The following is a 25,297-nucleotide window of genomic DNA, read 5'->3' as shown; positions in this document are numbered from 1 at the left end:
CATTGCGTTAGTGTACATACAAAACCTGTTGGTTTAGGTTCTGGAAGTTCCCCCGAGGGGGCGGGGGATGCGTAATGCATTTCCCCTCCTCAAAAAAAAAAAGGTTAGGGACAAAACAAAATACTTTTATAATTATTGTATTCTACCTAACAAAATTACACTGCACTCTTCTTTGTCAACATGCGAATAATTTGTAATAACAATAAACAAATCACTCTTCACTCTATAAGCTAATGAAATGATAAAACGAAACAAATCTCTACTCACTCGCACGCGCCTGAAAATGTATCTAGTATTGCTTTTGTTTCACTCGCTGTTGCCGTGCCGCGGCGCCGCGCTGCCCACCCGCCCGGCACTTGTCGTTTCATACTAACTCATAACTGTCTGAACCTGGTTTCGCGCTGCGCCGCGGTGCCGTTCGGTAAATAGTAGACATTGGTTGGATTAACGATTAACGGACTTCTGCATATTAACGGAAGTTAACGAGTCCGTTAATATTTTTAAAAGTTAACCTAAAAGTTAATCCGTAAATCAAAACGTTAACTTCGTTAATTAACGATTAACGGATTAACGAGTTAATGCCCAGCTATGATTACAACTACCCCAAAATGTCTTCTAATGTTTGATACTTCGGTGTAATAGTCACCAAATATTATATTATGTATGTAAATGCTCAACTGCTATTGAAATTCTAAGAAAAGCGAGCGCCAGAATACGCTTTTGAAAATCGTAATATACTACGGTCTATATGTTAATTTAGGATAGAGAAGACTTATGCTAAGTACTCACATACGAATTAAATTATCTAATTTCCTTCGATTTGGAGTAAAACTATCGAGCAATGCTGAATGCGTGGACGAAAGCCCGAGCCGGGGTTTTAACTGTACGTGATTGCTTAATCGAGCAAAACCGTATGTGAGTACTTAGCATTACATTATTATGGCTGTTTTATTTCGGTCATTTTCATTTGAATGACATTTAATAAACTCCAGAGATTGCGTATTTAATCTAATTTCAAGTAAATTAAATCATTTCAAAGGCTCTCGTTAATTGAGAAAATCAAATTTATAATAAGTATGTATTTTGAAAGAAAATAGTGCTTGAACTAATTACACTTAAACTTTAATAATTAACGTCGATTCGTTGCAAAAGCCACATAACAGACCCAGATAGCGGAAATTATATATATTGAATTCTCGTGTCACAATGTTAGTCACCGACCACCGACCGTACTCCTCCGAAGCGGCTTTACTGATTTTTACCAAATTTTATATATGCATATTCAGTAGGTCTGAGAATCGGCTACTGGGTGCTTTTATATTGATAAGTGCATTTGTTGAATAAATAATAGTAAATTATTACAACTCGAGACTGACGGCGACCATTGTTTGTTCGACGGGATAGCGATGGACGTTGCCATGGTGACATACTTATTTAGTCACTTCGATAAAATAATACGGGTGAAATACTTTATATGGCAAAGAAACGTTTGCCGGGACAGCTAGTATCTTTATAAAATATCCATACTAATTATTATTATAAATGCGAAAGTGTGTCTGTCTTAATGTTACCTCTTCACGCCCAAACCGCTGAACCGATTTTGCTGAGATTTGGTATAGAGATACTGTGAGTCCCAAGAAAGGACATAGTATACTTTCCATCCCGGAAAAATGTATAGTTCCCGCGCGATAAACGAATTATGGCGCAATGGAGCTGCGGGCGTCATCTAGTATTATTATAATTATTAAATACCTACTTAAATATTTATTAAGAACACAATCAAGTAGGGTATTAAAAAAATAACTACTTGTGAATTAGGCATAGAATATAATATCTTATCAGGCTAGGCAAATCTAGACTATTGATAACAAAGCAGTATAAGACAAAGGGACAGGCCACCATTTGTTGTAAAATAAATAATAGCCAAGTGGGTTGAACGAGGTCCTAGCGTGACACTGGAGAACATTTAACTCACTATAACATCAGTATACTATTAGGCCGTGTTCAGACGACACGCGCCCGCCCCGACCACGCCACGCGCTTCTGCACCCGCGTCAAACTCGCTTGGAAATTTGCTGATTTTATTTGAGTCTTTAGGCACATCAATAGACCTCAAATTGCATTTATCGAATTCCACCCGCGCACGCCACGCACACGCCAAGCGCCCACCCCGCGCCCACCCCGCTTATGCGCTGCACATGCATTGCGCCCGCGCTGTGGCTAGTCTACTGAACGAAGTAGTCCAATCACTAGTAGTTTATGCGTGCGTGGGACGTGCGCGAGGCGTGCGCGAGGCGTGCGCGAGGCGTGCGCGAGGCGTGCGCGAGGCGAGCGCGAGGCGAGCGCGGGTGTAACATGGGAACAACGCGTGTGCGGTCCTACGTGGTCGACGCGTGTCATTTGAACGCGTGTTCTACTATAGCGTATGGGAAAACACGCGCGCAGCACGCGCTGAACCCGCCCAGAACCTGCGCGCAGGCCGCGCGCGTGTTTTCCCATACGCTATAGTAGAACACGCGCAGTACACGGTCCCTTATAATATAGTTGCTATGATTGTAAGGGCTGTTTCTCAGTGTTTCTCAGTGTACCTACTCTTCGTCAAAAATTTGCTCTATCCTTTTGAATAATAATTAAGATTGGTACGCATAGAACTACACAAGTTCAGCTTGAGTTTGTCTCCACAGAACAAAAAAAAACAGCATAAAGTATTATATTAATATCTTTATGAGTATTTTTTTATTAAAGGAAAACATTTTTTTTTATAAAAGGAGAAAGATTTGTTTGCATTAATAAATCGGAAAGTATGTACTTTTTTATTGTATTAAAATCTTGCAAAAACTTAAACAAATTTATCGACCAGTAGTACGGTATCCATGGTATATTTAGTTATATAATTTTGTAGCGTAATAGGTATACTTACTTGAAATATAATATATACGAAGGGGCGTGGCGTGGTATTGTGAAGTCGCCCTTACTCGCAGTGCTACCGGATTTATTAAGTTGCTATTGTATTTTATTTCCTCTCGTAGGAAACATTTTTAAGGAAATATAAAAATTCTCACAAATAACGCCTTTCAGTTTTGCTATTTTCCTTTAGAAGTAAACTCAGAAGCTTTAGAACTTTAGAAGTAAAATCAGGAATAGTCTATAATATATAGACTATAATTCCTGATTGTATTTGGCGAGTAAGGGTCCCCGCAGATATACAATTTCAAGTTGGCCGACTACTGACACGCTCGTGTTCATACAAATTGGAGCGACAACGCGCTTCTATCTTGATCTATTTCTGTGGTTTGTACGATAGTCGGCCAACTTAAAATAATAATATTTAGACAATACCTCTTGGCAATTGGGTAAAACTACAGCCGAAGACCCTCCTCCAATTTTGGAACTGGACTGACTTATACCGCGGTATTGGATTGATAGTTTCATTTTGAACAGCAAAAAATGCAAGGAAATACTTTGCAATTTATAATTATCTATACTTATCTTAAACGAGGTCTTTATCAAAATGCCAAGACAGTTACGGTCCACCTAACGGTTATATCCAAGGAATTCCTGACCACCTGAAGTCGTGGCCTCCCTTAGGAATTTAGCGCAGGAATTTTGTATGAGACACCCACACTCGTAATATTTTGTAAAATATGGAGGACCATATTAAAATCTAGAGCAAATATGTTTTGACTTCCGCGCGTGTTCTGGAATGTTTCTAGAGCTTCGTAAGTTGTACTCATAATATTATTATGAAATACCTATGTAGTGTATGCGCAGTGTATCTACATAGTAGATACTTAAGAGAATACACCAGGGGCGAGAGAAATTGAAAATAGGTATTTGAAAATGTATTGCTGTCTCACCAATCTCAAGTCTCCCACCGCAGAGCGCGATAGGGAGGACCATATTAAAATCTAGAGCGCAACACGACAAAAGTTCTAATAAAAGAACAGAAAATCTTCGATTCGTTGTCCGCTGATTCCTTCTCCAAAACTTAACCGATTTTAATATTTTTTTCATTAAGAATGAAAGCAAGGCTTGAGCTGTGTTCCTATGTTTTATTTTTTTGTATATTCTAGCCAGTTTTGTTTTCTGGGTGTTTGAACACAGAGGAAAATCTGGCCATTTTTTTGGGTTTTTGGACGTTCTTATCTTTTTTAATAATTAAATTATGAAAAAAAAGAAAACATACGGACATGCTAATAGTGGCCATAGATATTCAGGAAAAAATCATAACTCTACCGGCATTATCCAGGGAGGAAACAGGGGACAGCGTTTGTATGGAAAAACGGCGGTGTGGAATCCTCTTAACATTGTCTCATAAACACCAGTAGTAGGGATGCAGTCTATGTAAATCATCTGTCAAGTAGTCAATATCTCTCAGTTGCATAGTGACAGTGATGGTGGATAGACGTGCGCTCCGCAGTGGTACTGGGTGTGTTAGTGAGCCAGTGTCCCTAGGACACTACAACCTACTACATAACAATTATAATCCGTGCAATCCACGAAGACGTGCCCCACCAATTTCTGGGTGAGCATCTTTCCCTTTGACCGTGACGTTTTCTCTTAATTGGTCTATTTATTGTAGTGTGCGCGTGCACTCATAGGTAATTAGCGTGTACCGATAACACTCAAACATTGGCGAAAGCTTGCACACATACTATAAACGATTAGGAGGAATAGTGGATCGTGGATTGCACGGACTATAATGATGTGTATAATGATGTGGAACCGTACATTTTTTCAGTGTAAAAGGTATTCTATGTCCTTTCCCGATAATCAAATTATCTTCATAGTTCATACCAAATTTCAGTAAAATCAGTTTAACGGCTTAGGCGTGAAAAGGTTGCAGACAGACTGATAGAATTGCATTTATGATATTATGAATATGGATTTTTTATAAAATTTAATACAGGTATTGCGACAATTCCCACGTGGAAGAGCCATGCTTCGGCACGAATGGGCCGGCTCGACCGGAGAAATACCATGTTCTCATAGAAAACCGGCGTGAAACAGCGCTTGCGCTGTGTTTCGCCAGTGAATGAGTTTACCGGAGGCCCAATCCCCTACCCTTTTCCCTTCCCTACCCTCCCCTATTCCCTTCCCATCCCTACCCTCCCCTATTAAGTATTACCCTACTCCCTCTTAAAAGGCCGGCAACGCACCTGCAGCTCTTCTGATGCTGCGAGTGTCCATGGGCGACGGAAGTTGCTTTCCATCAGGTGACCCGTTTGCTCGTTTGCCCCCTTATTTCATAAAAAAATATATAAATAACATTATGTTTATCGACAACAAAATCTTGTCTGTACGATGGTCGGTAGATTTTCTGCAATCATAGTTTAGTCCAAGAATAAATTCTGAGCATTAAAATGTAAGCTGTATTGTACGCAGGCCTAATCTTGGTCGTATCTTCCGAGAAAACAATTTTTTGATAAGTTTATCGCTAAATGAAGCTGTCATGACGCGTTACTTTTGATAAAATATTAATTTTACCCTCGTTTACGTAATTTGAATACGCATGAACGAAGATAAGATCTTAATTAATACTTACCCACTTCGCTCAAGAAATATCTACGTATTTGAAGTAAAAACATTTTTGTGGTGTTGCTTCTTATAGCTCAATTTTGGGATGGGTGGTATTATTTTGTTACCCATCCCAAACACTAATTAAAAGTCAATCAGTCACTCAGAACTCTGCTGTCTAGTTTCCCTTCTTGTCGGAACTCCCTAGGGGCAAGTATTTTTTTTAAATAATAACGTTTTTAAGTTTTAATACTCTTTACGAGTAACATAATTTTCACCAAGAACCATTCAATACAATTTCAAATATATATACTAACGTAACACTAAATTATACCTTAGCCCGTGACGTATCCAAAAGGTGATTTAACTTAACCGATGTTATAAATCAGGCAACAAAGAGCTTTACCTATAAATCGCTCTCATCTCGACTACAAAGAACGTAAAATAAGTTGATAAGAAAGATTTAAAACTACGACAGCTAAATTGAACCGAATCCGTTATCAGAAAAGAGCGCAAAGTTTTACACTCCGGAGCCAAAACTAACTGCAATTGCTTTGCGGTTTTTATTGCTGTTTCTAGAGGCGCTTGTAGGCTTGGTGAGTATATAAAAGAGTAGTCTCGTCGTCCGATAAGATCTAGTAGAAAGACTTATAGGGACAAAAGTGTTACTGGGAGGCAGGAAGAGGAACAGGGACAGGGACTAGGACAGGGACAGGGACAGGGGCAATTCGGCGAAGGGGGACGGAGGGGGGTACATGGACACTGCATCAGGAATATGTTAGGGTATTTAAATATGTCGTCCAAGGCCTCGGTGGCGCAGTAGGCAGCGCGTAAGTCTCATAATCTTAAGGTCGTGAGTTCGATCCTCACCCGGGGCATAAATTTTGCAATAGTAAAACGATTTATGGCTGTTCTGCGCAGCTATTTTTTTACCTTTGTTTATTTATGCCTGGATAATATTATCTAATCCCATTTTTTAACCTATAGTCGAGTACAGCTGGTACTACTAGTTCTAAAAACGACTGTGAAATAATTTATTCAAAACGCAAAGGCCAGTAATTATTTCTTCGAACCCAAATAATTGCCGTCAGGGACTGCCTACAAAAGTTCCATAGTTTGACCAACTTTGTGGCCACCCCTAATAGCTAAAGGCTTGTACACAAAAATGCGTTTTCGCAACGCAGGAAATTGCGACGCAAAATGTTGTGCTCCGAAATTTCATTTTAAAAAAATTGCTGAGATGCTCATGTTAAGATTTGAAACCTTTGGCCCTGACAAATCTGGAATTAAAATTCAACATTACAAAAACATTTACCCAGACCATTATTAGTATTTACTATGGTATTTATTACAATCTATTGCATTTCATTTGTAATATTATTATGCAATTTAATAAGTAAGTAATAATATAAATGTTGCGAATTACGATAGTACACAATATTGTGTTAATTTTGACGTAGGTATATTTTTATCACAATTTTGCCTTTTTTACTTTTTACCATTGTGGAGTAAAATGAAATAGTAAAGACATTTTATATTTTATTTTAAATAAAATATAAGGCATGTCAACAACATGAATACAAGCTTCCTTAAATAACTAACATTTAGGTCCATATTTAGCATTCATGTCAATTAAAGACATGCACAAAATTACTTTTGTAAAACACAACGCAATATTAGACGAGACTTAACAACTAGAAAAGTTAATACAATTAATTATTACATGAGAGATTGAAAATTACAAGAAAAATTAGATAATGTCAGAAAATACTAGGTACAATATAAAAAAAAAGACATGAACAAGATACTATTAAGATTTTCTAGACGGCGCTTTGTGACGATTATGAGTCCATGTGTACAAGCCGTAACTCAACACGAATTCACACAACTTAATTAGCCTTCCGTCACACGCCGAAAAAAGTTTCCCTTTATTTCACTTCGTGGTTACACTAGCCTACGGACCGAGTTACTAATTATGTTTCTTTCGTAATTAGATTATTTGACCTGTGATGAAAATATACCATGATAACTTCCTTTATGTGTAATAAGCTCTGTTGTCGCAGTTGCAGATTGAATGACTAGCGAATTCATTGAATGAAACCGGAAAAAAACGGAGTATAATATTATTTTATATTACATGCTAAATTTGATCGAAATCGTTTATTAGTTTTTGCGTAAGTACACACAAACTTTTGCACTTATAACAATAGGTACTAGACGACGGCCGTAACTCCGTTGCGCCAAAGTTCGTTTATCACGCGAAAACCGTTTATTTTCCTTGATAAAAAGTCCTTTTCCGGTATTCATACTATATTTATACCAAATTTTATCAAAATCGGTTTAGCGGTTTGGGAGTAAAGAGGCAACAGGCAGAAACTCTTTCGCATCTACAATAATAGTATGGATTACATTTTAAACTGGAAGTAGAGTTGGATATCGAACAAACCTAACCGAACAATAGTTCATGTACAGGTTTACAAGTTCTACAGCGAAACTTTGAACATGCATTGACTGTGAACGAACCGAAAAATCCTGAAGATGTTCAACTTTCCAAGTGAGATTCTGCGGTAATCGGTTTCAGCACATTGGGCTTCAATGTTTTAGGGAGCTCGTGAACTTATGAACTATTGATTTGATTCTTATTTTTATTTGAGGGACTTTGATCCTTAATACTAATTTTCGCCTGTATAAAACAGCTGTTTTTCTATTAAAAAAGATATATGGCTTTTCAAAAAACCGGTTAACATTGTTCAAATACAGCTATCCAATGCAGCGCTAAAATAGATTGCTTAATGTTAACCCGCCATAAGAGAGTCTACAGAGTGTAATAAAACAAAGTTAACCCGGCGTCATGGGGGTTGGGTCTGTGAGACCCATCACTTTTTATTTCACTTGTAATTCAGTTACCATGCGTTCAGCGTTGCCAAATTTCTCAATAGCTGGAGCTGTTGAGTTGGTTTATGAGTCACAGGTAACGCGTTAGTCCTGCGACGGCCGCAGCGGTAGTAACAGGGGCCCAAAGTTGCATAAGGTATGTGAGACCCATCCCCGCAGTCAGTGTTACAATTTCGGGACATCTTACACAGACATTATTTTAAAGATTATCAGTGTTTTTAACATTTCTTTTTGTATTTTTGTTGTGTTATACAATAAAATTAGATGATTTATTGTAAAATGTATTTTATTTTTTGTAGGTACTTACTTAATTACTTTGCGTTTTTTGTAGGTAAGTACTTTGAAGTACTTTAATTTTTCGATCGTGGATTCTTGGAAATTTGTTGTTATTCTATTGTTGTTGCGATCACCGGTGATCTTATGGATCTCAAAATGGATTGTGAAGAAGAAGAACGACAACCCATTCTTTCAATTTTACAAGAGTCGGAACTCGGACTCTGATTCTACCTCGTCAGACCAGGAAATATGCAAAGAAGAAGATCTCTTGAGTAAACGTAGTAATCCTAGTGACGCAGAGCAAGATATCTCTGGCGATGAAGACATTCCACTGTCTTCGCGTGCAGATAGAAATCGATTGTCGGAAGAGCATTGTACTGTAGCTGAATCGGCAAGTTCGTGGCAAAGACGGTACAATTTGGTACAAGACGCCTATTGAAAAATTTCTTTGTGAATCTTCAGGGGAACCTTCGGCAAAGAAGCCGAATATTCGCAAAAGATGCCAAGACTGTTCAGCCAAAAAAGACCGTAAAACGAATTATTTCATTTGCGAAAGTTGCAACTTGCACCAAACACATTTGCTTAGAACATGTTGTACCTTTCTGTGCTGATTGCACCAAAGATAATGATTAGATGTGATTATTTGTCAATTTTTTATAAAAATATTTTAGTATTCTTTAAATAAGTGCCATTAAAAAATTAAAACTGATTGTTAATTGGTAATAGACTAACATTTAAGTAGATGAGAAATATTTTGTTGACTTTTGTCGTTCTTTTTTTAAAGCTCTATTAAATATGGTTAATAATAATATAATATATTTATGTTTCATTAAGTCATATAAATACACATTGAATTTAATATAGACATATAAAATAAATTGATTATTATAAAAGGTTGGACTAATTTTGATATCTAACACACGGGTATGTGAGACCCACTCCAACGTCCGTGTAACACTTTTCTGCCCCCATGACGCCGGGTTAATAAAATACTTTAAATAAGTACTTTAAGGTTGTGTATGTTTCTCTTATAATATAGAGTTCATTGTGAAAGTACTAACTCTGGTTTTTTAGGGTTCCGTACCCAAAGGGTAAAAATGGAACCCTATTACTGAGACTTCGATGTCTGTCTGTCTGTCTATCTGTCCGTCTGTCAGGCTGTAACTCAAAAACGGTAATAGCTAGAGAGTTGAAATTTTCACAGATTATGTATTTCACAGGCCGCTATAACAACAAATACTAAAAACAAAATAAATTGAATATTTAAGCGGGGCTGCCATACAACAAACGTGATTTTTCAAACATTTTTTGCTTGGTATCAACCATAAAGTTAATATACCTACCTAGCGGAATAGAGCAACAATCTCGAGCTGTCAAACTTAACCGAAATTGGTTTCATCTGTGTGTAAAAATATGTGTACGTATACACTTACACAAGCATGATTGAACATGATTTCTATGAGATTAAATTGTCAACGTGCGGCACGTGCCGACTGGAAGTCAAAAAAAGAGTGCTGCTGTCATGTATCACACGTCTCTTTTTACCACGCAGTGTTACTGATAGTGACATCTCTCTTGCTCAGGCCTTTGTTTCTCTATTCCGCTAGGTATATTAACTTTATGGTATCAACTATTAATGATGACAACAACTTGAAATTTTCACAAAAGCCTTAATTATATGTGTCTTTAAGGTCTTGAATAATTAATAATAATATTTAAATAAAATAAAATTTAAGGACCCACACAAAAAACACAATTTTTGGCCTATTTTTGCTCTTTAACGGTACGGGACCCTTCGAGCGCGACTCGCACTTGACCGATTATTTTAAATTTTTGTATGGTTAATTTTCTAACTTTGGCGATTTGCATATAGAATAACTAGTAAAAATAAAAAGTAAAAAGTAATCTTTACTCTTAATAAGGGACACAAACACACCCTATATGTATAATAATAATAGTATTATCACTTTCTTTTGTTATAGCCAGTATCTATCATTTAGATTAACTAATGTAGTGTGTACAATGTATATTATTTATACAAATTAATGATGCAATTATTTTTATACATCCTACTTACCTAATGTAAAACAGATTTCAACTGAATAATTCCATTCGTTAATTCGTTGTTTTGTTCATTCATTAAGCATAAATAATGAAATATCCATTCCAATCTTTTCATCTATTTTAGTTTTAAACCGATAATTAAAACTTATATTTGGTCGCTGTTAAGCATTGGTGTCCTAACCCTCTATAGTTTTTGTTGTTAAATTTGGATGCAATCTTGATCTAAATCATCTATCTATAGAACATAACTGCATTCGTAACTCAATGAGTATTTTTTTGTGGGTTAGAACACGAATGCTTAACAGCGTCCAATTTTTTATTGTAATAAAGTATTTCAATCACTGAAGGATCTCAAATAGCCCGACAAGAATTTCGGACTTTATTTAAAGTAAAATAAGCCGCAAACAAAAGGTCAAAGTACTCACGTCCTAATGTAATTTAGGAATTTACCTAGAAACATCGCCCAGAAAATTGCGGGAACCTCTAAATTCGGAGGTAGTAATTAATATTATAAATATAGACGGCTTAAAGTATTTTACCTCAGGGAATTGTATGGCAAAGAGTGGAAACCTAGTCTTAAGCTCGATACCTATACAAAAATACAAACAATAATAATTATTGCTTGTGGTCTCGCGGTGTAGCTGCAAAACCGCGCATTCGGGTAGAATTATAGAACTCATGCTCACTTGTCGAAGCCATACGTGACGATACTATGGAAGAATTTGGTTCCATGAAAGAGGGTCAACCATCAAGGCGTACTTTTGTTGTTTGTCAATAATGTCATACTCGGGTTAGGGTCGCGCACTGTTGCCGTTTCGCACTGAGCACGGTACACAGACCGCTCCTGAGTTAGGTTAGGTTAGGAGGCCTTACCTAGGAAGCTTTTTTTTTTTTGATGCGCAGGGGAAACCTATCATGGGTGCCCCGGGTTGGGGATGTGCCTCAGTTAGCTGAAGCAACCCGGGGGTATGTGAGACTCTTACTCACTTAAACCACCTGCGGTTTGCCTTCAGCCGTATAAAGGAGGGATGTCCCGGATCTAACAAACACAGGACTCCCTCCACGACCAGAAGGGACCGGACATCCACCAAAGTTAGGGAACGCTTCGGCAAACTGAAGCTTTCCCCTCGGCGCCGGGACTGGCTAAGCCGGGGAGGTTCCCATCCTCTCCCAGAGCCCCGTTAGACGAGACTTAGGAGGCTCGCATAGCGTCGCCTCCGTACTCCCGTCCTACGCCGGCGGAGCGGCAGAGAGGTGGGATCGTCCTCTCTATTCCGCTCCGCGGCCTCTTTCAGAAATCAGACCACAACGCGACGCGTAGATACATTTCTAAATTTGTACTGAATTGACAGCTGACTTCATTTGCGTGAGACGTCATGCTAGTCTGTCAATTCAGTACAAATTTAGAAATGCATCAACGCGTCGCGTTGCGGTCTAAATTGACCCTAAAATTGCATGATATATATAATATTTACTGTCGCGTCTTCGCGCGTGATTTTTGCGGCAATATGTCATTCGTGAGGGCCTTAAATAAAAGATACTTAAACAATTTATTACGAGTGTTAGTGCTGGTGACTGTACATAAGTGGATTTCGACTACTGCTTCCATTACAACGTCTAGCGTTGTTTTGAGAGTTATGTAACTTCACCTTTTTGTGGACCCGTACGTGGAGAGAAATATAATAAAGTTTTTTTTTTTTATGTTAGTAGTATTTTGTTGTGGATGAAAGCTAAGTAATACTATATTTAGTGCATAACTATTTTTCTATTATCTATTAATAATTTCAATATTTTTAATTGAATTTGTCTACACATGTAGTTACTTCCTTGACTTTTTTTTGAAAATATATAATATTTTGGTAAAGAATACTGAATTGCAAATTGTTGTAATAGTTTCTGAGCGTCTATGAGACTGCTATCAGTCCTACCGGATTTGATCGGCATACCCGTTTATAATGCCTTAAAAACATACCTAAAAAAATCCCTTCCTATCCCTTCGATCTGATCCACATGCCACAACCTTCTGTTAGCCTTTGCGTGTTGCCCGCATTAGTGGATAACGTCAACATATAGGTTGCGGGAAACTTGCATGCGGACCAGATTCGCACGCAGACGATAACACGCATTACAGTAACAACCTTATTGTGGCAACTACATTTTAAAGTTTAGTCATATCACAAACTACAACTTTAAAATCTACAAGTAAGATCGAAACAAATTCCTTCTGGACTGGACATTTATGGTAATAGTGAAGACTCAATCCGGAGTGAAGTAATGCTGATCGCGAGCGGACGTGACGTCATTACCGCCACGTGACGAACTTCCCAATGCTCATGCTGTTCTGGTACCTGATTTGTTCGTTTAACATGCGCTTTATGCACTTAAACATACTATTAGTTATGTTAAGACAGGTTGCTTTAGGTGCAAGTGAACTGTGAACACCATAATTTGCTTATGCTGTCTTGGTATCCGATTTGTTCGTTTAAAATGCGCTTTATGCACTTAAGCATTAGTAATTATGCTGAGATAGGTTTTTAATGTGTAAGTGAACACCATAATTTACTGATGCTGTCTTATACTTTATAGTACCTGATTTTAACATGCGCTTTATGCACTCAAACATACTATTAAGAAGCGCTTTATGCATAGAATATATATATAACTAATAGTATGTTTAGGTAACATACTATTAGTTAATAAATAAAAAAAAATACTATTAGTTAGACAGGTTTCTAAGACGTGTATGTGTACGTACAATTTATTATGCTGTCTTGGTATCCGATTTGTTCGTTTAAGATGCGCTTTATGTACTTAAAGAGTAGAACTTAAAATGGTTAAGAGCGTGGCTCTTGACTCGGAGGTCGTGGGTTCGATTCCCGCGTTGGAAACATGTTATTTTCAAGTTTGGTTAGGACAATGCAGGCTGATCACCAGATTGTCTGACAAGTAAGATGATCCGTGCGTCGGATGGGCATGTAAAACGTCGGTGCTGCGCCTGATCTCTTGCCAGTCATGTCGGTCTTCCGTCCCACTGGGTTATGAGAATAAAGGAATAGAGAGTTTCTCTTGTGTACTGCGTACACACTTGGGCACTATAAAATTACTCCTGCGTGACTGGCCTAGTTTCAATGAAACCGGCCACCGTCACCGAAACCGGTGTGGGGGGTATTAGTTGAGTTGAGACAGGTTTCGAAGACGTTTAAGTGAACACCATAATTTGTTTAGGCTGTCTTGGTACCCGATTTATTCATTTAACCGGCACATTTAATGATGATTAAACTTCAATTTAATGAAGAGTTTGATTAATAACGTAATTTTTTTAATTAGTTCATCTATAAGTGGGGCATTTAAATATACCACTAGTTGAGCTGAGACAAGCTTTCGAGGTGTTTACTGTTTGTTATGTTAAATTTCATCAAAATCCGTTCTGCAGATTTTATTTGAAGAGGCTGTAATATTTAACTTCTTTGATATTTATAATAACTAGAGATCGCCCAATGGTCGAAATTCGACCTTAGTTTCAATGACATTAGGACTACTACCTATATTTTGTAAAAAATATTGACTTTATAATTTTTTTTTTTCAACTCTTGTCTCTGGGACTTAGCTGATCTCAGACTGGCCGTGTAAGCATTGTCTAATAGTATCTTAGATTCAATAAAAAAAAAAAACTATAATCCATTTTCAATTTGTCAACTTGTTGTCAACAGACTTCAATCATAAATAAAAGAGTATAATTCGTATTGTTACGGTACATGGTATACGGACACGTGGTGCGCAAGTACATACTCGAACCTTCTAAAAAGGTCCAATGTTTGTTTACGTGTTTACCCTTTATTTGTTAGCGTGTTTGAATTTAGACCTTATGACTGAGTCCATAAGGTCTAAATTAAATTCAACTTACTGCACTTATCGCAAGGACGGCAGTTTTATTGTGGTACATGCCCGAGCCGCCTAGAAATTTCCCACGGTTGTTTACTTGTTTACGTGAATCGGGAAATTTCTGGAATTCGTCTCGCCATATAAAAAGAGCCGCAGGCAGGTCCGGCAGTTCAGTTCAATCAGAGCGATCTTCAAGGCGACATCAAGTGATCAATAGTGAGTGAACCAGTGAAACCTGCGACTTGGCTACGACCTAGGACAGTGATAGTGCTTAGTGATTGGACCTAGTGATTAGTGTTTGGACTTAGTGCTAAGTGTTGTGACCTAGTGTTTAGTGCAGTGTTAATAAAGTCTTCAAGAGAGTCACCAGGTCTTTCTCTCCAAATCCTCGAACCCTAGCACGTAACAACTGGTGTCAGAAGTGCGATTTGGAGATGCCATTGACTCCGAGAGAGGACTTCAAGGGGAGTGTCAGGACAAGGGCGCAGCGAGCTGCTGCCATTGACTCCGAGAGAGGAGTTGCGGAGGCCACACCCACTGGGGACCAAGCTCCGCCCACTGAGGGACAGGCCCCACCCACTGGCCCCGCCCACATGGCTCCGCCCACTGGCCACACCCACCAGGCTCCGCCCACTTTGGCTGAAGCCACGCTCACTGGCTCCGCCCACCGGGACACGCCCACTGGCCACGCCCCTCAGGCTCCGCCCACTTTGGGCATGGCCACGCCCACTGGATCCGCCCACCAGGCCACGCCCACTCAGGCCACGCCCACTAGCTCCGCCCACCGAGCTCCGTCTGCTCAACCCCTGCCTACTGGCTCCAGCCACCATGCATCGCCCGTAGCTTCTGCGGCCCCTCAAGTGGCTCCCCAATTACAAAGCCTAATTGAGTTAATTCAGGCTCTGCAAGAGTCACAAGACCGCAAGCTCGGCGCTTTACAAGAGTCACAAGACCGCAAGCTCGGCGCTTTACAAGAGGCACAAGACCGTAAGCTCAGCGCGTTGCAAGAGTCACAAGAGTCACATGATCGCAAGCTCGGCGCTTTGCAAGAGTTACAAGAACGCAAGCTCGGCGCTTTGCAAGAGTTACAAGAACGCAAGCTCGGCGCTTTGCAGGAGTCACAAGAGCAACAAAAGGACCTCCAAGAAAAAGCGCTTTTGGCTATAAAGGATGTTAGTGACACGGTGAATAAGCTTCGTAAAGACGTCGACGTAATGGACGAACGCGTTACCGGGTTGGGAGTGGATATGGAAAATGTGAAAACCGGCCTCACTGAACTACAGAAAAAAGTAGTGCGCCTGGAAACCACAGGAATCGCGACGTCTAGTGGAACTTCCGTAGTGGTACAAGGACCAAGAGTTAAAGTGCCACCATACGACGGTACTACTTCTTGGAACGCTTATCGTCAGCAATTCCAGACGGTTGCTTCTGCCAACGGATGGAATGATGAACAATGCCTGACCGCTCTCACAGTTGCGCTCAGAGGGCAAGCTTTGTCGGTCCTAGAAGCGCATACAGGAAATGGGTTTAAAGACCTGATGGAGGCACTTGAATCCAGATACGGGGAGCGACACCTGGAGCACGTGTTCCGTGCCCAACTGCGTGACAGAGTCCAACGCCCAGGAGAAGGACTACAACAATGGGCGTTGGAAATAGAAAAACTGGTCAAGAAGGCACACCCAGGAGCCGATTCCAAGATGATCGACACGAACATTGTGCAAGCATTTGTCGACGGAATCAGGGACCTAGAGGTCAGAGCTGCAGTGAGGCTACGTCACCACACCTCGCTTAAGGAAGCATTGGCGCATGCTTTAGAGGTCGAGGCTGTTCGGCGTGACATACGGCAGACATATAAGATCCGCGAGGTCTCTGAGGAAGTCAAGGAGGTTAAGGCTCCTACGAAGAGAAGTTCTGGAGCCATGTGCTACAAGTGCGGCGAGAGGGGCCATCTTCAGCTTAACTGCCCGCAGAAAGAGACCCAAATGGCAAGGATGAAAATGCTCGAGGAACGTCTGGAACAAATGGAGGAGCTGCAAAAAACAAGGGGCCTCGTTCCCTGCCCGGGATCAGGGAAACGAATAAAAGCCAGGACTAAGGGGCTAGTGCTGGCTGACACGGAGGAAGCCCCGATAACTGTTATCTCCCAAGCATGCAGCGGGAACAGTCTTGTGATTCAGGGGACTATTAACAGGACGGATTGCAAAATGACTCTAGATACAGGAGCCTCTAGAACGATAGTGAACCCAAATCTGGTAAAAGCCGCAAGAAGACACAAGAGGAGAATTAACTGTCGGCTCCTTACTGCCTCCGGTCAGCCAATACCCGTCCTGGTAGAAATGTCAGTTACGATTAATGTAGGGGGATCCTCATACCCTCATGACGTTATCGTGGCTGAGATTATGGATGATTGCATCTTGGGTTTGGATTTCATGAAGAAGCACAACTGCAGAATTAATGTCGCCGACGGAGTGTTCAAGTGTGGCGAAGAAGAAATTTTCATCCTTGGAGGTGCTTGCGGGAAAGTTGAATGTGTAAAGAAAGTCATAATACCTGGACGAGCGGAAGCTAGAGTGCTGGTGAAACTACCGCCAGCTGGAAGGAAGAAGTTAAATAGATGCGTGTTGATCGAAGACTTACCTACCAAGACATCAGCGCAAAAACTGATGACGGCGAGAACCCTTGTTAGTGGTAGCAGTAACGCTGTGGTCAGGGTTTTGAACCTTGGTGATCGCGAGATCTGCTTGAACAAAGGTGACGTCATTGGAAAGTGCGAGGAAGTTGTCTGGATGAGACAGTGTAGTTCGATCACAGGCTCAGACTCAGCAAACACCAGCAACTATGGAATAGTGACTGAGCTACTCGATGACTGCAAGAGTAATCTGACTTATTCGCAGAGCATGAAAGCTAAGAAGTTTTTACAACGCCACGCGAATATCTTCTCCAGTCAGGAAGGCGACCTTGGAAGAACGTCGATGGTTCAGCACAGGATAGATACCGGAAACGAGAACCCAATTCGTCAACGAGCAAGACGGATACCTATAGCAAAAGAGAAAGAAGTTGAAGGCCTTTTGGAGGACATGAGAAGGCATAAGATTATTGAACCGTCTGCAAGTCCATGGTGCTCACCTGTTGTATTAGTAAAGAAGAAAGATGGCAGCACAAGATTTTGTGTGGACTACAGACGTCTCAATGATGTCACCAAGAAGGACAGTTATCCATTACCTCGAATCGACGACACTCTGGATACCTTGAGTGGCATGAAATGGTTCTCGACCCTGGACCTGAAATCTGGATACTGGCAGGTGGAAATTCATCCAAAAGACAAAGAGAAGACAGCTTTCTCCACCGGTAAAGGTTTATGGCAGTTTAACGTCATGCCCTTTGGATTGTGCAACGCACCTGCCACATTTGAGCGACTCATGGAGTGTGTACTGGCAGGCTTAGTTGGAGAGGCTTGCTTAGTCTACTTGGACGACGTCATCATTGTTGGCCGCGACTTCGAAGACCATTTGCGAAACTTAGAACGAGTTTTCGCCAAAATAGAGGGAGCCAAATTAAAGTTGAATCCGAAAAAGTGTCGTTTATTCAGGAGTAAGGTGAACTATCTCGGCCATGTTATCTCCAGTGATGGAATTCAGACGGACCCGGAGAAACTAGAAGCAGTCCAAAATTGGCCAACCCCTAAGAACAAAACCGAAGTGCGGGCATTTCTCGGCCTATGCTCCTACTACAGGCGTTTTGTTAAGGGATTCTCGGAGATAGCCAAGCCATTACATCGGCTGACAGAAGATAAACGACAGTTTATTTGGGACGAGACTTCCGAAGATTCTTTTCAGAAACTAAAGAAACGTCTGTGTGAAACACCAATCCTGGGGTATCCACAACCTGAAGGTCAGTTTATAGTCGACACGGACGCAAGCAACACGGCCATTGGAGGGGTGTTATCTCAAAAACAGGGTGAAAGAGAAGTTGTAATTGCATATTTCAGCAAATCTTTAGCTAAGCCAGAGAGAAACTACTGTGTAACAAGAAGAGAACTCTTGGCTGTCGTAAAGACGCTACAACATTTCAGCAAGTATCTCATTGGCAGACACTTTTTACTGCGAACTGATCACGCAGCCTTGAAGTGGCTACTACAATTCAAGAACCCAGAAGGCCAAGTAGCTCGATGGATAGAACAACTCCAGGAGTATGACTTCAAGACGGAACACCGCAGCGGAAAGTCGCATGGGAATGCCGACGCACTCTCACGAAGGCCATGTTCAGAAGACTGCAACCATTGTGTTAAACAGGAATCTAATGAAGTGACACTAAAGTTAACGAAAACGAGTCCTTTGGGCCCATGGGAGAATGATGCTATGAGGGAGGCTCAAGAAACAGATGACGACCTTCGGCACATCATCACATGGAAGAAACGGGGTGATGAAAAACCAATCTGGAGTGAGGTTGCACCCACTGGCGCTGTCACTAAGGCGTACTGGGCGCAATGGGACAGCCTGATACTTCAAAACGGAATACTCTACCGGAAATGGGAGAAGACCAACGGCAGAGAGTTCCATCTTCAGATAGTTGTCCCAAGAACGAGAGTACCGGATGTTCTCCGTGAAATGCATGATGGCGTATCAGGAGGTCATCTAGGAGTAAAGAGGACGTTAACAAAAGTGCGACAACGATTCTACTGGTTGCATTGTCGAGACGATGTACAGGATTGGTGCCGCAAATGCACTACTTGCGCTGCAGTGAAGGGACCACAGACAAGGAGCCGTGGGAGCCTGCGCTTGTATAACGTTGGCGCACCGTGGGAACGAATCGCAGTTGACGTAGCTGGGCCATTTCCTGTAACGGAATCAGGAAACAAGTATTTCATGGTTGTCATGGATTACTTCACCAAATGGCCCGAAGTGTTCGCCATACCAAACCAGGAAGCTACAACAGTTGCTTCTAAGCTAGTCGAAGAAGTAATATCTCGCTTTGGTGTGCCTCTAGAAATCCATTCCGATCAGGGCAGGAATTTCGAATCGCAGGTCTTCCAGGAAGTGTGCAGAATTTTGGGAATGCATAAAACGAGGACCACCGCGTACCATCCACAGTCTGATGGAATGGTTGAGAGATTTAACCAGACCCTTGAGAGGCATTTGGCGAAATTGGTAGATGACAAACAAAAGGACTGGGACAAGTATATACCACTCTTCCTTCTGTCGTACCGTACCGCCGAGCATGAGAGCATAAAAGCTACCCCGGCGTATGTCAATTACGGTAGAGAACTGCGAGTACCAGTAGACCTCTTGACAGGAGGATCACCGGAAGAACCAAAGACCGTACCAGATTATGTCTGCGATTTAAGGGAAAAGATGCGCTATATACACGCCATGGTTCGGGAAAATGGGTTACAGTCAAGTGAGAACATGAAGACCAGATACGACCGGAAATCGAATACAAGCGGCTTCGAAGAAGGGTCACTGGTGTGGCTGCATAACCCAACTCGCCGAAAAGGCAAATCTCCAAAGTTGCAGACCAAGTGGGACGGCCCATACAAAGTGGTTACCCGATTGAACGATGTGACTTACAGGATTCAAAAGCAACCAAGAGGGACATTCAAAGTGGTACACATAGACCGTCTGGCGCGATACCATGGCAGTAACAATGATGCTCGGGACGAGCATCTCTAAGAGGGGAGTAGTGTTACGGTACATGGTATACGGACACGTGGTGCGCAAGTACATACTCGAACCTTCTAAAAAGGTCCAATGTTTGTTTACGTGTTTACCCTTTATTTGTTAGCGTGTTTGAATTTAGACCTTATGACTGAGTCCATAAGGTCTAAATTAAATTCAACTTACTGCACTTATCGCAAGGACGGCAGTTTTATTGTGGTACATGCCCGAGCCGCCTAGAAATTTCCCACGGTTGTTTACTTGTTTACGTGAATCGGGAAATTTCTGGAATTCGTCTCGCCATATAAAAAGAGCCGCAGGCAGGTCCGGCAGTTCAGTTCAATCAGAGCGATCTTCAAGGCGACATCAAGTGATCAATAGTGAGTGAACCAGTGAAACCTGCGACTTGGCTACGACCTAGGACAGTGATAGTGCTTAGTGATTGGACCTAGTGATTAGTGTTTGGACTTAGTGCTAAGTGTTGTGACCTAGTGTTTAGTGCAGTGTTAATAAAGTCTTCAAGAGAGTCACCAGGTCTTTCTCTCCAAATCCTCGAACCCTAGCACGTAACAGTATGTATAGGCTTGTCACGCAAAAATCTGTCATTTCTCATGTGTGTGTTGTAGTGTGTGCAATGTTTTATTTGTTAAAAAAATGTATGATAAAAGCATAATTTCAAAATAATATTAGCTCGATGCACTCCTTCACCATATAAACTATAACTGTGCAAAATTTCATGCACCTACGTTTCCCCATTTTTCGTAAAAAGGGTTACAAAGTTTTTCGTTCGCGTATTAATATTATGATAATAATAATATCTATGGACGCTTCACACCACGTCAGTCTGTCTCCGTGGTAAGTACCTGAATGACTTGTATGAAATATATTTAATACTTTTATACTAAGTATACACATATTTTAGATTTTTATTATATGATACACATAATATTTATTACACATCTAGGTATGACCCAGGAACTCTGAAAACTTTTTGTTTCGTCGGCGGGATTCGATCCCGCGACCCCCGGCTTGAGCTACCAACAGCCCACCAACTGAGCCACGGAGGTCGTCATTTGACTTTACATAAAACAGAAATCATCAAGGAACATCATCATCACAGACTACTCTTTAGTTTTATTATACAGGTAAACATTCAACAACTAATAGACTAGACAGAAACGCAAAGGTTTATTTAAGATTCCGTAGCCAAATTTAATAAAAATGCAGACAAACCACAAACTTGGTTAGACTTTGGTCAATCTTAGCTTTGATCAACTTAGCTAGCGAGCACCTATATGATCAAATTTGCGAAATTCAGTAATGAATTCGGATATGAATAATTCAGGACTTGGCTAGTCAGACGGTGTTTATGCATTTCAGGCTGCACTACATGCAACTGAAGATACAAATCTTCACTAAATCCTTAAAGGAAATTGAACCATTTGTGGTCGCAACAAAGCTTAAAATGGCCGTGCACAAATTTAGGCGAAACCCGGAAAGAAAAAGAAATATGTACGATAACTACCAATAATATACCGTTAGATCGCTTATTTACCAATGATGTGCCGTGTTATCGCTATCTACCAATAGCGTGTCTCCGACGACAGGCATCCGACGATCCGTCCCGCTCACTCTTCACCCCACCAAGGAGACCTTCTTAGAAAATAATACATTTTTGTCATTCGCCAACATTCAGAGTCATTAATATTATATTTGTCTCGGCAAGTAAGAATTGCACTCAGATTTAATAACTACCTATTTTACTTTAATTTATGTAATCACTAAATGAGGCTGAATGTATGGCGAATGACAAAAATGTTAAATTTTCTAAGAAGGTCTCAGTTGAGTATATTAAACTCAACTGTAATGGAATGAAAATGTAGATGGTCCAAATCTGTCAAACTCTTTATTGAATTGAAGTATTATCACCATTGGCTCTGAACACGGCCGTATGGCAAGAGTTTGCGCGGCCTATCGTCATTGTAAAAGGAGGGGAAGTAAGTTATCTTCATACAAAGCCACCGCGCGCGGCTTGTATGTGTGCGCCATAGTATCAATGCGTCGCCAGACGGCACACAACAAAATCTCGGACAATATTTCGGCATAACCAGTCGGGGCTAACACTTTACGCTGCACGCTCGTGCCGCGCCGCGCCACGGCTAAACGAATCAAAAATTTCCGATCATAATCGCAGGAGTAATAGATATTGCTGTGTGTTTGGGACTTGGGTGTTTTAATAGTAATGCAACAATTCCAGAATTGTATTTGTTTAAATTACCTGTTGAACAGGAAAGGTCAGCTGTACTACTCACTTATTCTAGCATAATATAATATTTTTTACTTGATGATCAGATACCTACTTACTTCTTTTTTATTGTATTAGTTTTCTATCACACAAAGGAAGTAGGTAGGTAGGTAGATCTACTTTCCCACTAGAACATAGTATAAATAAGATAATGTTTTATGTACTTTTGATCCGTCAACTAATTTGCCGCTATTGCTTTGTTTACGTAATAGTAATTTGCCGATTTATCTGTGTTGTAGACCGTATATTAACTAACTACTTACAGAATAGAATAGAATAGAATAGAATAGAATATTTTATTGCAAGAATGTAGTGTTACATAGGTCTTAATTAATTAGTATATTGTTCTTATACATTCTGTCATACAAATGGCGTGCAATTGAACATCAAAAATATCAGCTATTGAACTATAATAAGTAATTACAAAATACGATAGGATTCAATTAAGTACTTATTATTTTATCAAAATTAGTGTAACAATGTCAAGGTAATGTCAGAAAGTTAATTAATTCAATATAATTTAGTGTTAGTAACAGTAAAATTCGAAAGTCAAAATGGAAGTCTTAAGTTAATTATTAAATTGCGTAATATAATATTATAATAAATAAATTTTTGGTCAATTACTTATTTTAAATCGTAATTAAAAATAAGTATTTTGACTTATTGTAAATCACAATACACATAAAGCAAAGTTCGAATCATAACAACAGATTTGTTTATAGTATAAGAGACAGGCGTTAGTTTTTAATGTTGTTTTACAGGGTATTTTTATAATTTTATTTAGACATCGGATTATATGCACGATTAAAGTGCCGAAATATGCATGCAAATTGCACGAAAAATGGCCGAAATATGCACAATAAAGATTTACTTTTTATTAAAAGTCGGGAGACCGCGACGTTGCCGCTGTTCATGCGGTTGCGCGAACGAAGCGCGGACGGCCGCTCCTACACCAACCCGCCGCGCCTCCGCGCCGCCTAAAATTAACAACCTAAACTATGGCCGCCTCTCCATATAGACGAACGCGTCGGCCAACGCGTTGGCAGACGCGTTGGCGGTGCGCTTGCAGCGGCGTTTGTGAGTAATCCACACATAGGAAGGTCGTTCAGTATGCTTTGGATCGCGCCAATGTGCGGACGGATTCAAAATGGATGTTAAGTCGCTAACAGCTGCAGCTGTATATTTATTCACAGCTTATAATTACTTTGTAAATGTGGACAAGAAAAAGTTGTTAAAAGGGTATTCTCGAAATAAATAAATAAAAGGCGAGAAAACGTAACAAACAAAAAAAATAAACTCACTTTTAAATAATATTTTATAATATTAAAATAATATAAGTAATTATTTTATTACCTACTTATTATTTATTTAATTATTACATATAAAAATTATAACATATTATTATAATTATCATAACTATAACTCCGGGCGAACTGATTGCGCGGCCTATGTGTGGATGGAGCACGAAGCTTGCGACAAATGTCCTTTGATCTTTGCCGACATTTCCGACCCGCGCGGCAGAGTTCGCAGACGCGTCGGCCAACGTCTAAATACCTACGGCCAACGCGCAAACGCCCGTTCTACACATTGGGCCAACGCATCTGCCAACGCGTCGGCCAACGCGTTCGCCTAATGGCGGCTCTCGACATAGGCGAACGCGTTGGCCAACGCGTCTGCAGACGCGTTGGCAGTGCGCTTGCAACGGCGTTTGTGAGTAATCCACACATAGGAAGGTCGTTCAGTATGCTTTGGATCGCGCCAATGTGCGGACGGATTCAAAATGGATGTTGAGTCGCTAACAGCTGCAGCTGTATATTTATTCACAGCTTATAATAACTTTGTAAATGTGGACAAGAAAAAGTTTTAAAAGGGTATTCTCGAAATAAATAAGTAAAAGGCGAGAAAACGTAACAAACAAAGAAATAAACTCACTTTTACATATTTTATAATATTAAAATAATTTAATTTTTTTATTACTTATTATTTATTATATATAAAAATTATTACTTATTACTTATTATAATTATCATGATTAATAATTAATAATATATATTTATTATTTATTAAATATTTAATTTATTTTGTTTTTAGTATATTTTGTTGTTATAGCGACAACAGATATAGGTACATAATCTGTGAAAATTTCAGAAATCTAGCTAAGTATAGCGGTTCTTGAGATACAGCCTGGAGACAGACAGACGGACAGAGATGGACAGACAGACAGACGGACAGACAGAAATGCAGACAGACGTTGAAGTCTTAGTGATAGGGTCCCGTTTTTACCCGTTGGGTACGGAACCCTAAAAACATCGTGAGGAAAATAGAATGTCCTATAACCTTATTTTTTTTGCAACTTTTGATATGATTTTTGGTTCCACAGGCAGTTTTTACTCTGATAGGGTCTATACAGACGGACCGCATTTCAACTGCAATCCAACCGCAAATTGCAGTTCAAGTGCAGTTTGAATGCAGTTGACATGACTGCAACAGAACTGCAAACCAAATGCGCAGTCGGATTGCAGTTCAGTTGCAGTTGGCGTGCAGTCGTGTGAACCGCATACCGACTGCATCCAAACTGCACTGCTACTGATTCCATGCGCGGGAGAGCGGAGCGTGCGGGTGGGTGGGATAGTGCAGTTTGGATGCAGTCGGTATGAAGTTCACACGACTGCAGTCAACTGCAATCTGACTGCGCGTTCGGTTT

General features: G+C 40.2%; 1 non-coding gene across 1 annotated transcript; it reads left to right on the top strand.

The window, feature by feature from the left end:
- Positions 1-6,322: 6,322 nt before the first annotated feature.
- Positions 6,323-6,395, top strand: Trnam-cau. Its single transcript has one exon. It is a non-coding gene; the product is annotated as a tRNA-Met (tRNA).
- Positions 6,396-25,297: the final 18,902 nt, after the last annotated feature.

Source organism: Aricia agestis, chromosome 18 (assembly GCF_905147365.1).
Source record: "Aricia agestis chromosome 18, ilAriAges1.1, whole genome shotgun sequence".
Classification (NCBI taxonomy): Eukaryota; Metazoa; Arthropoda; class Insecta; order Lepidoptera; family Lycaenidae; genus Aricia; species Aricia agestis.
Note: the sequence above shows the minus strand (reverse complement) of the source record. Positions and strands in the feature narration are given on the sequence as shown.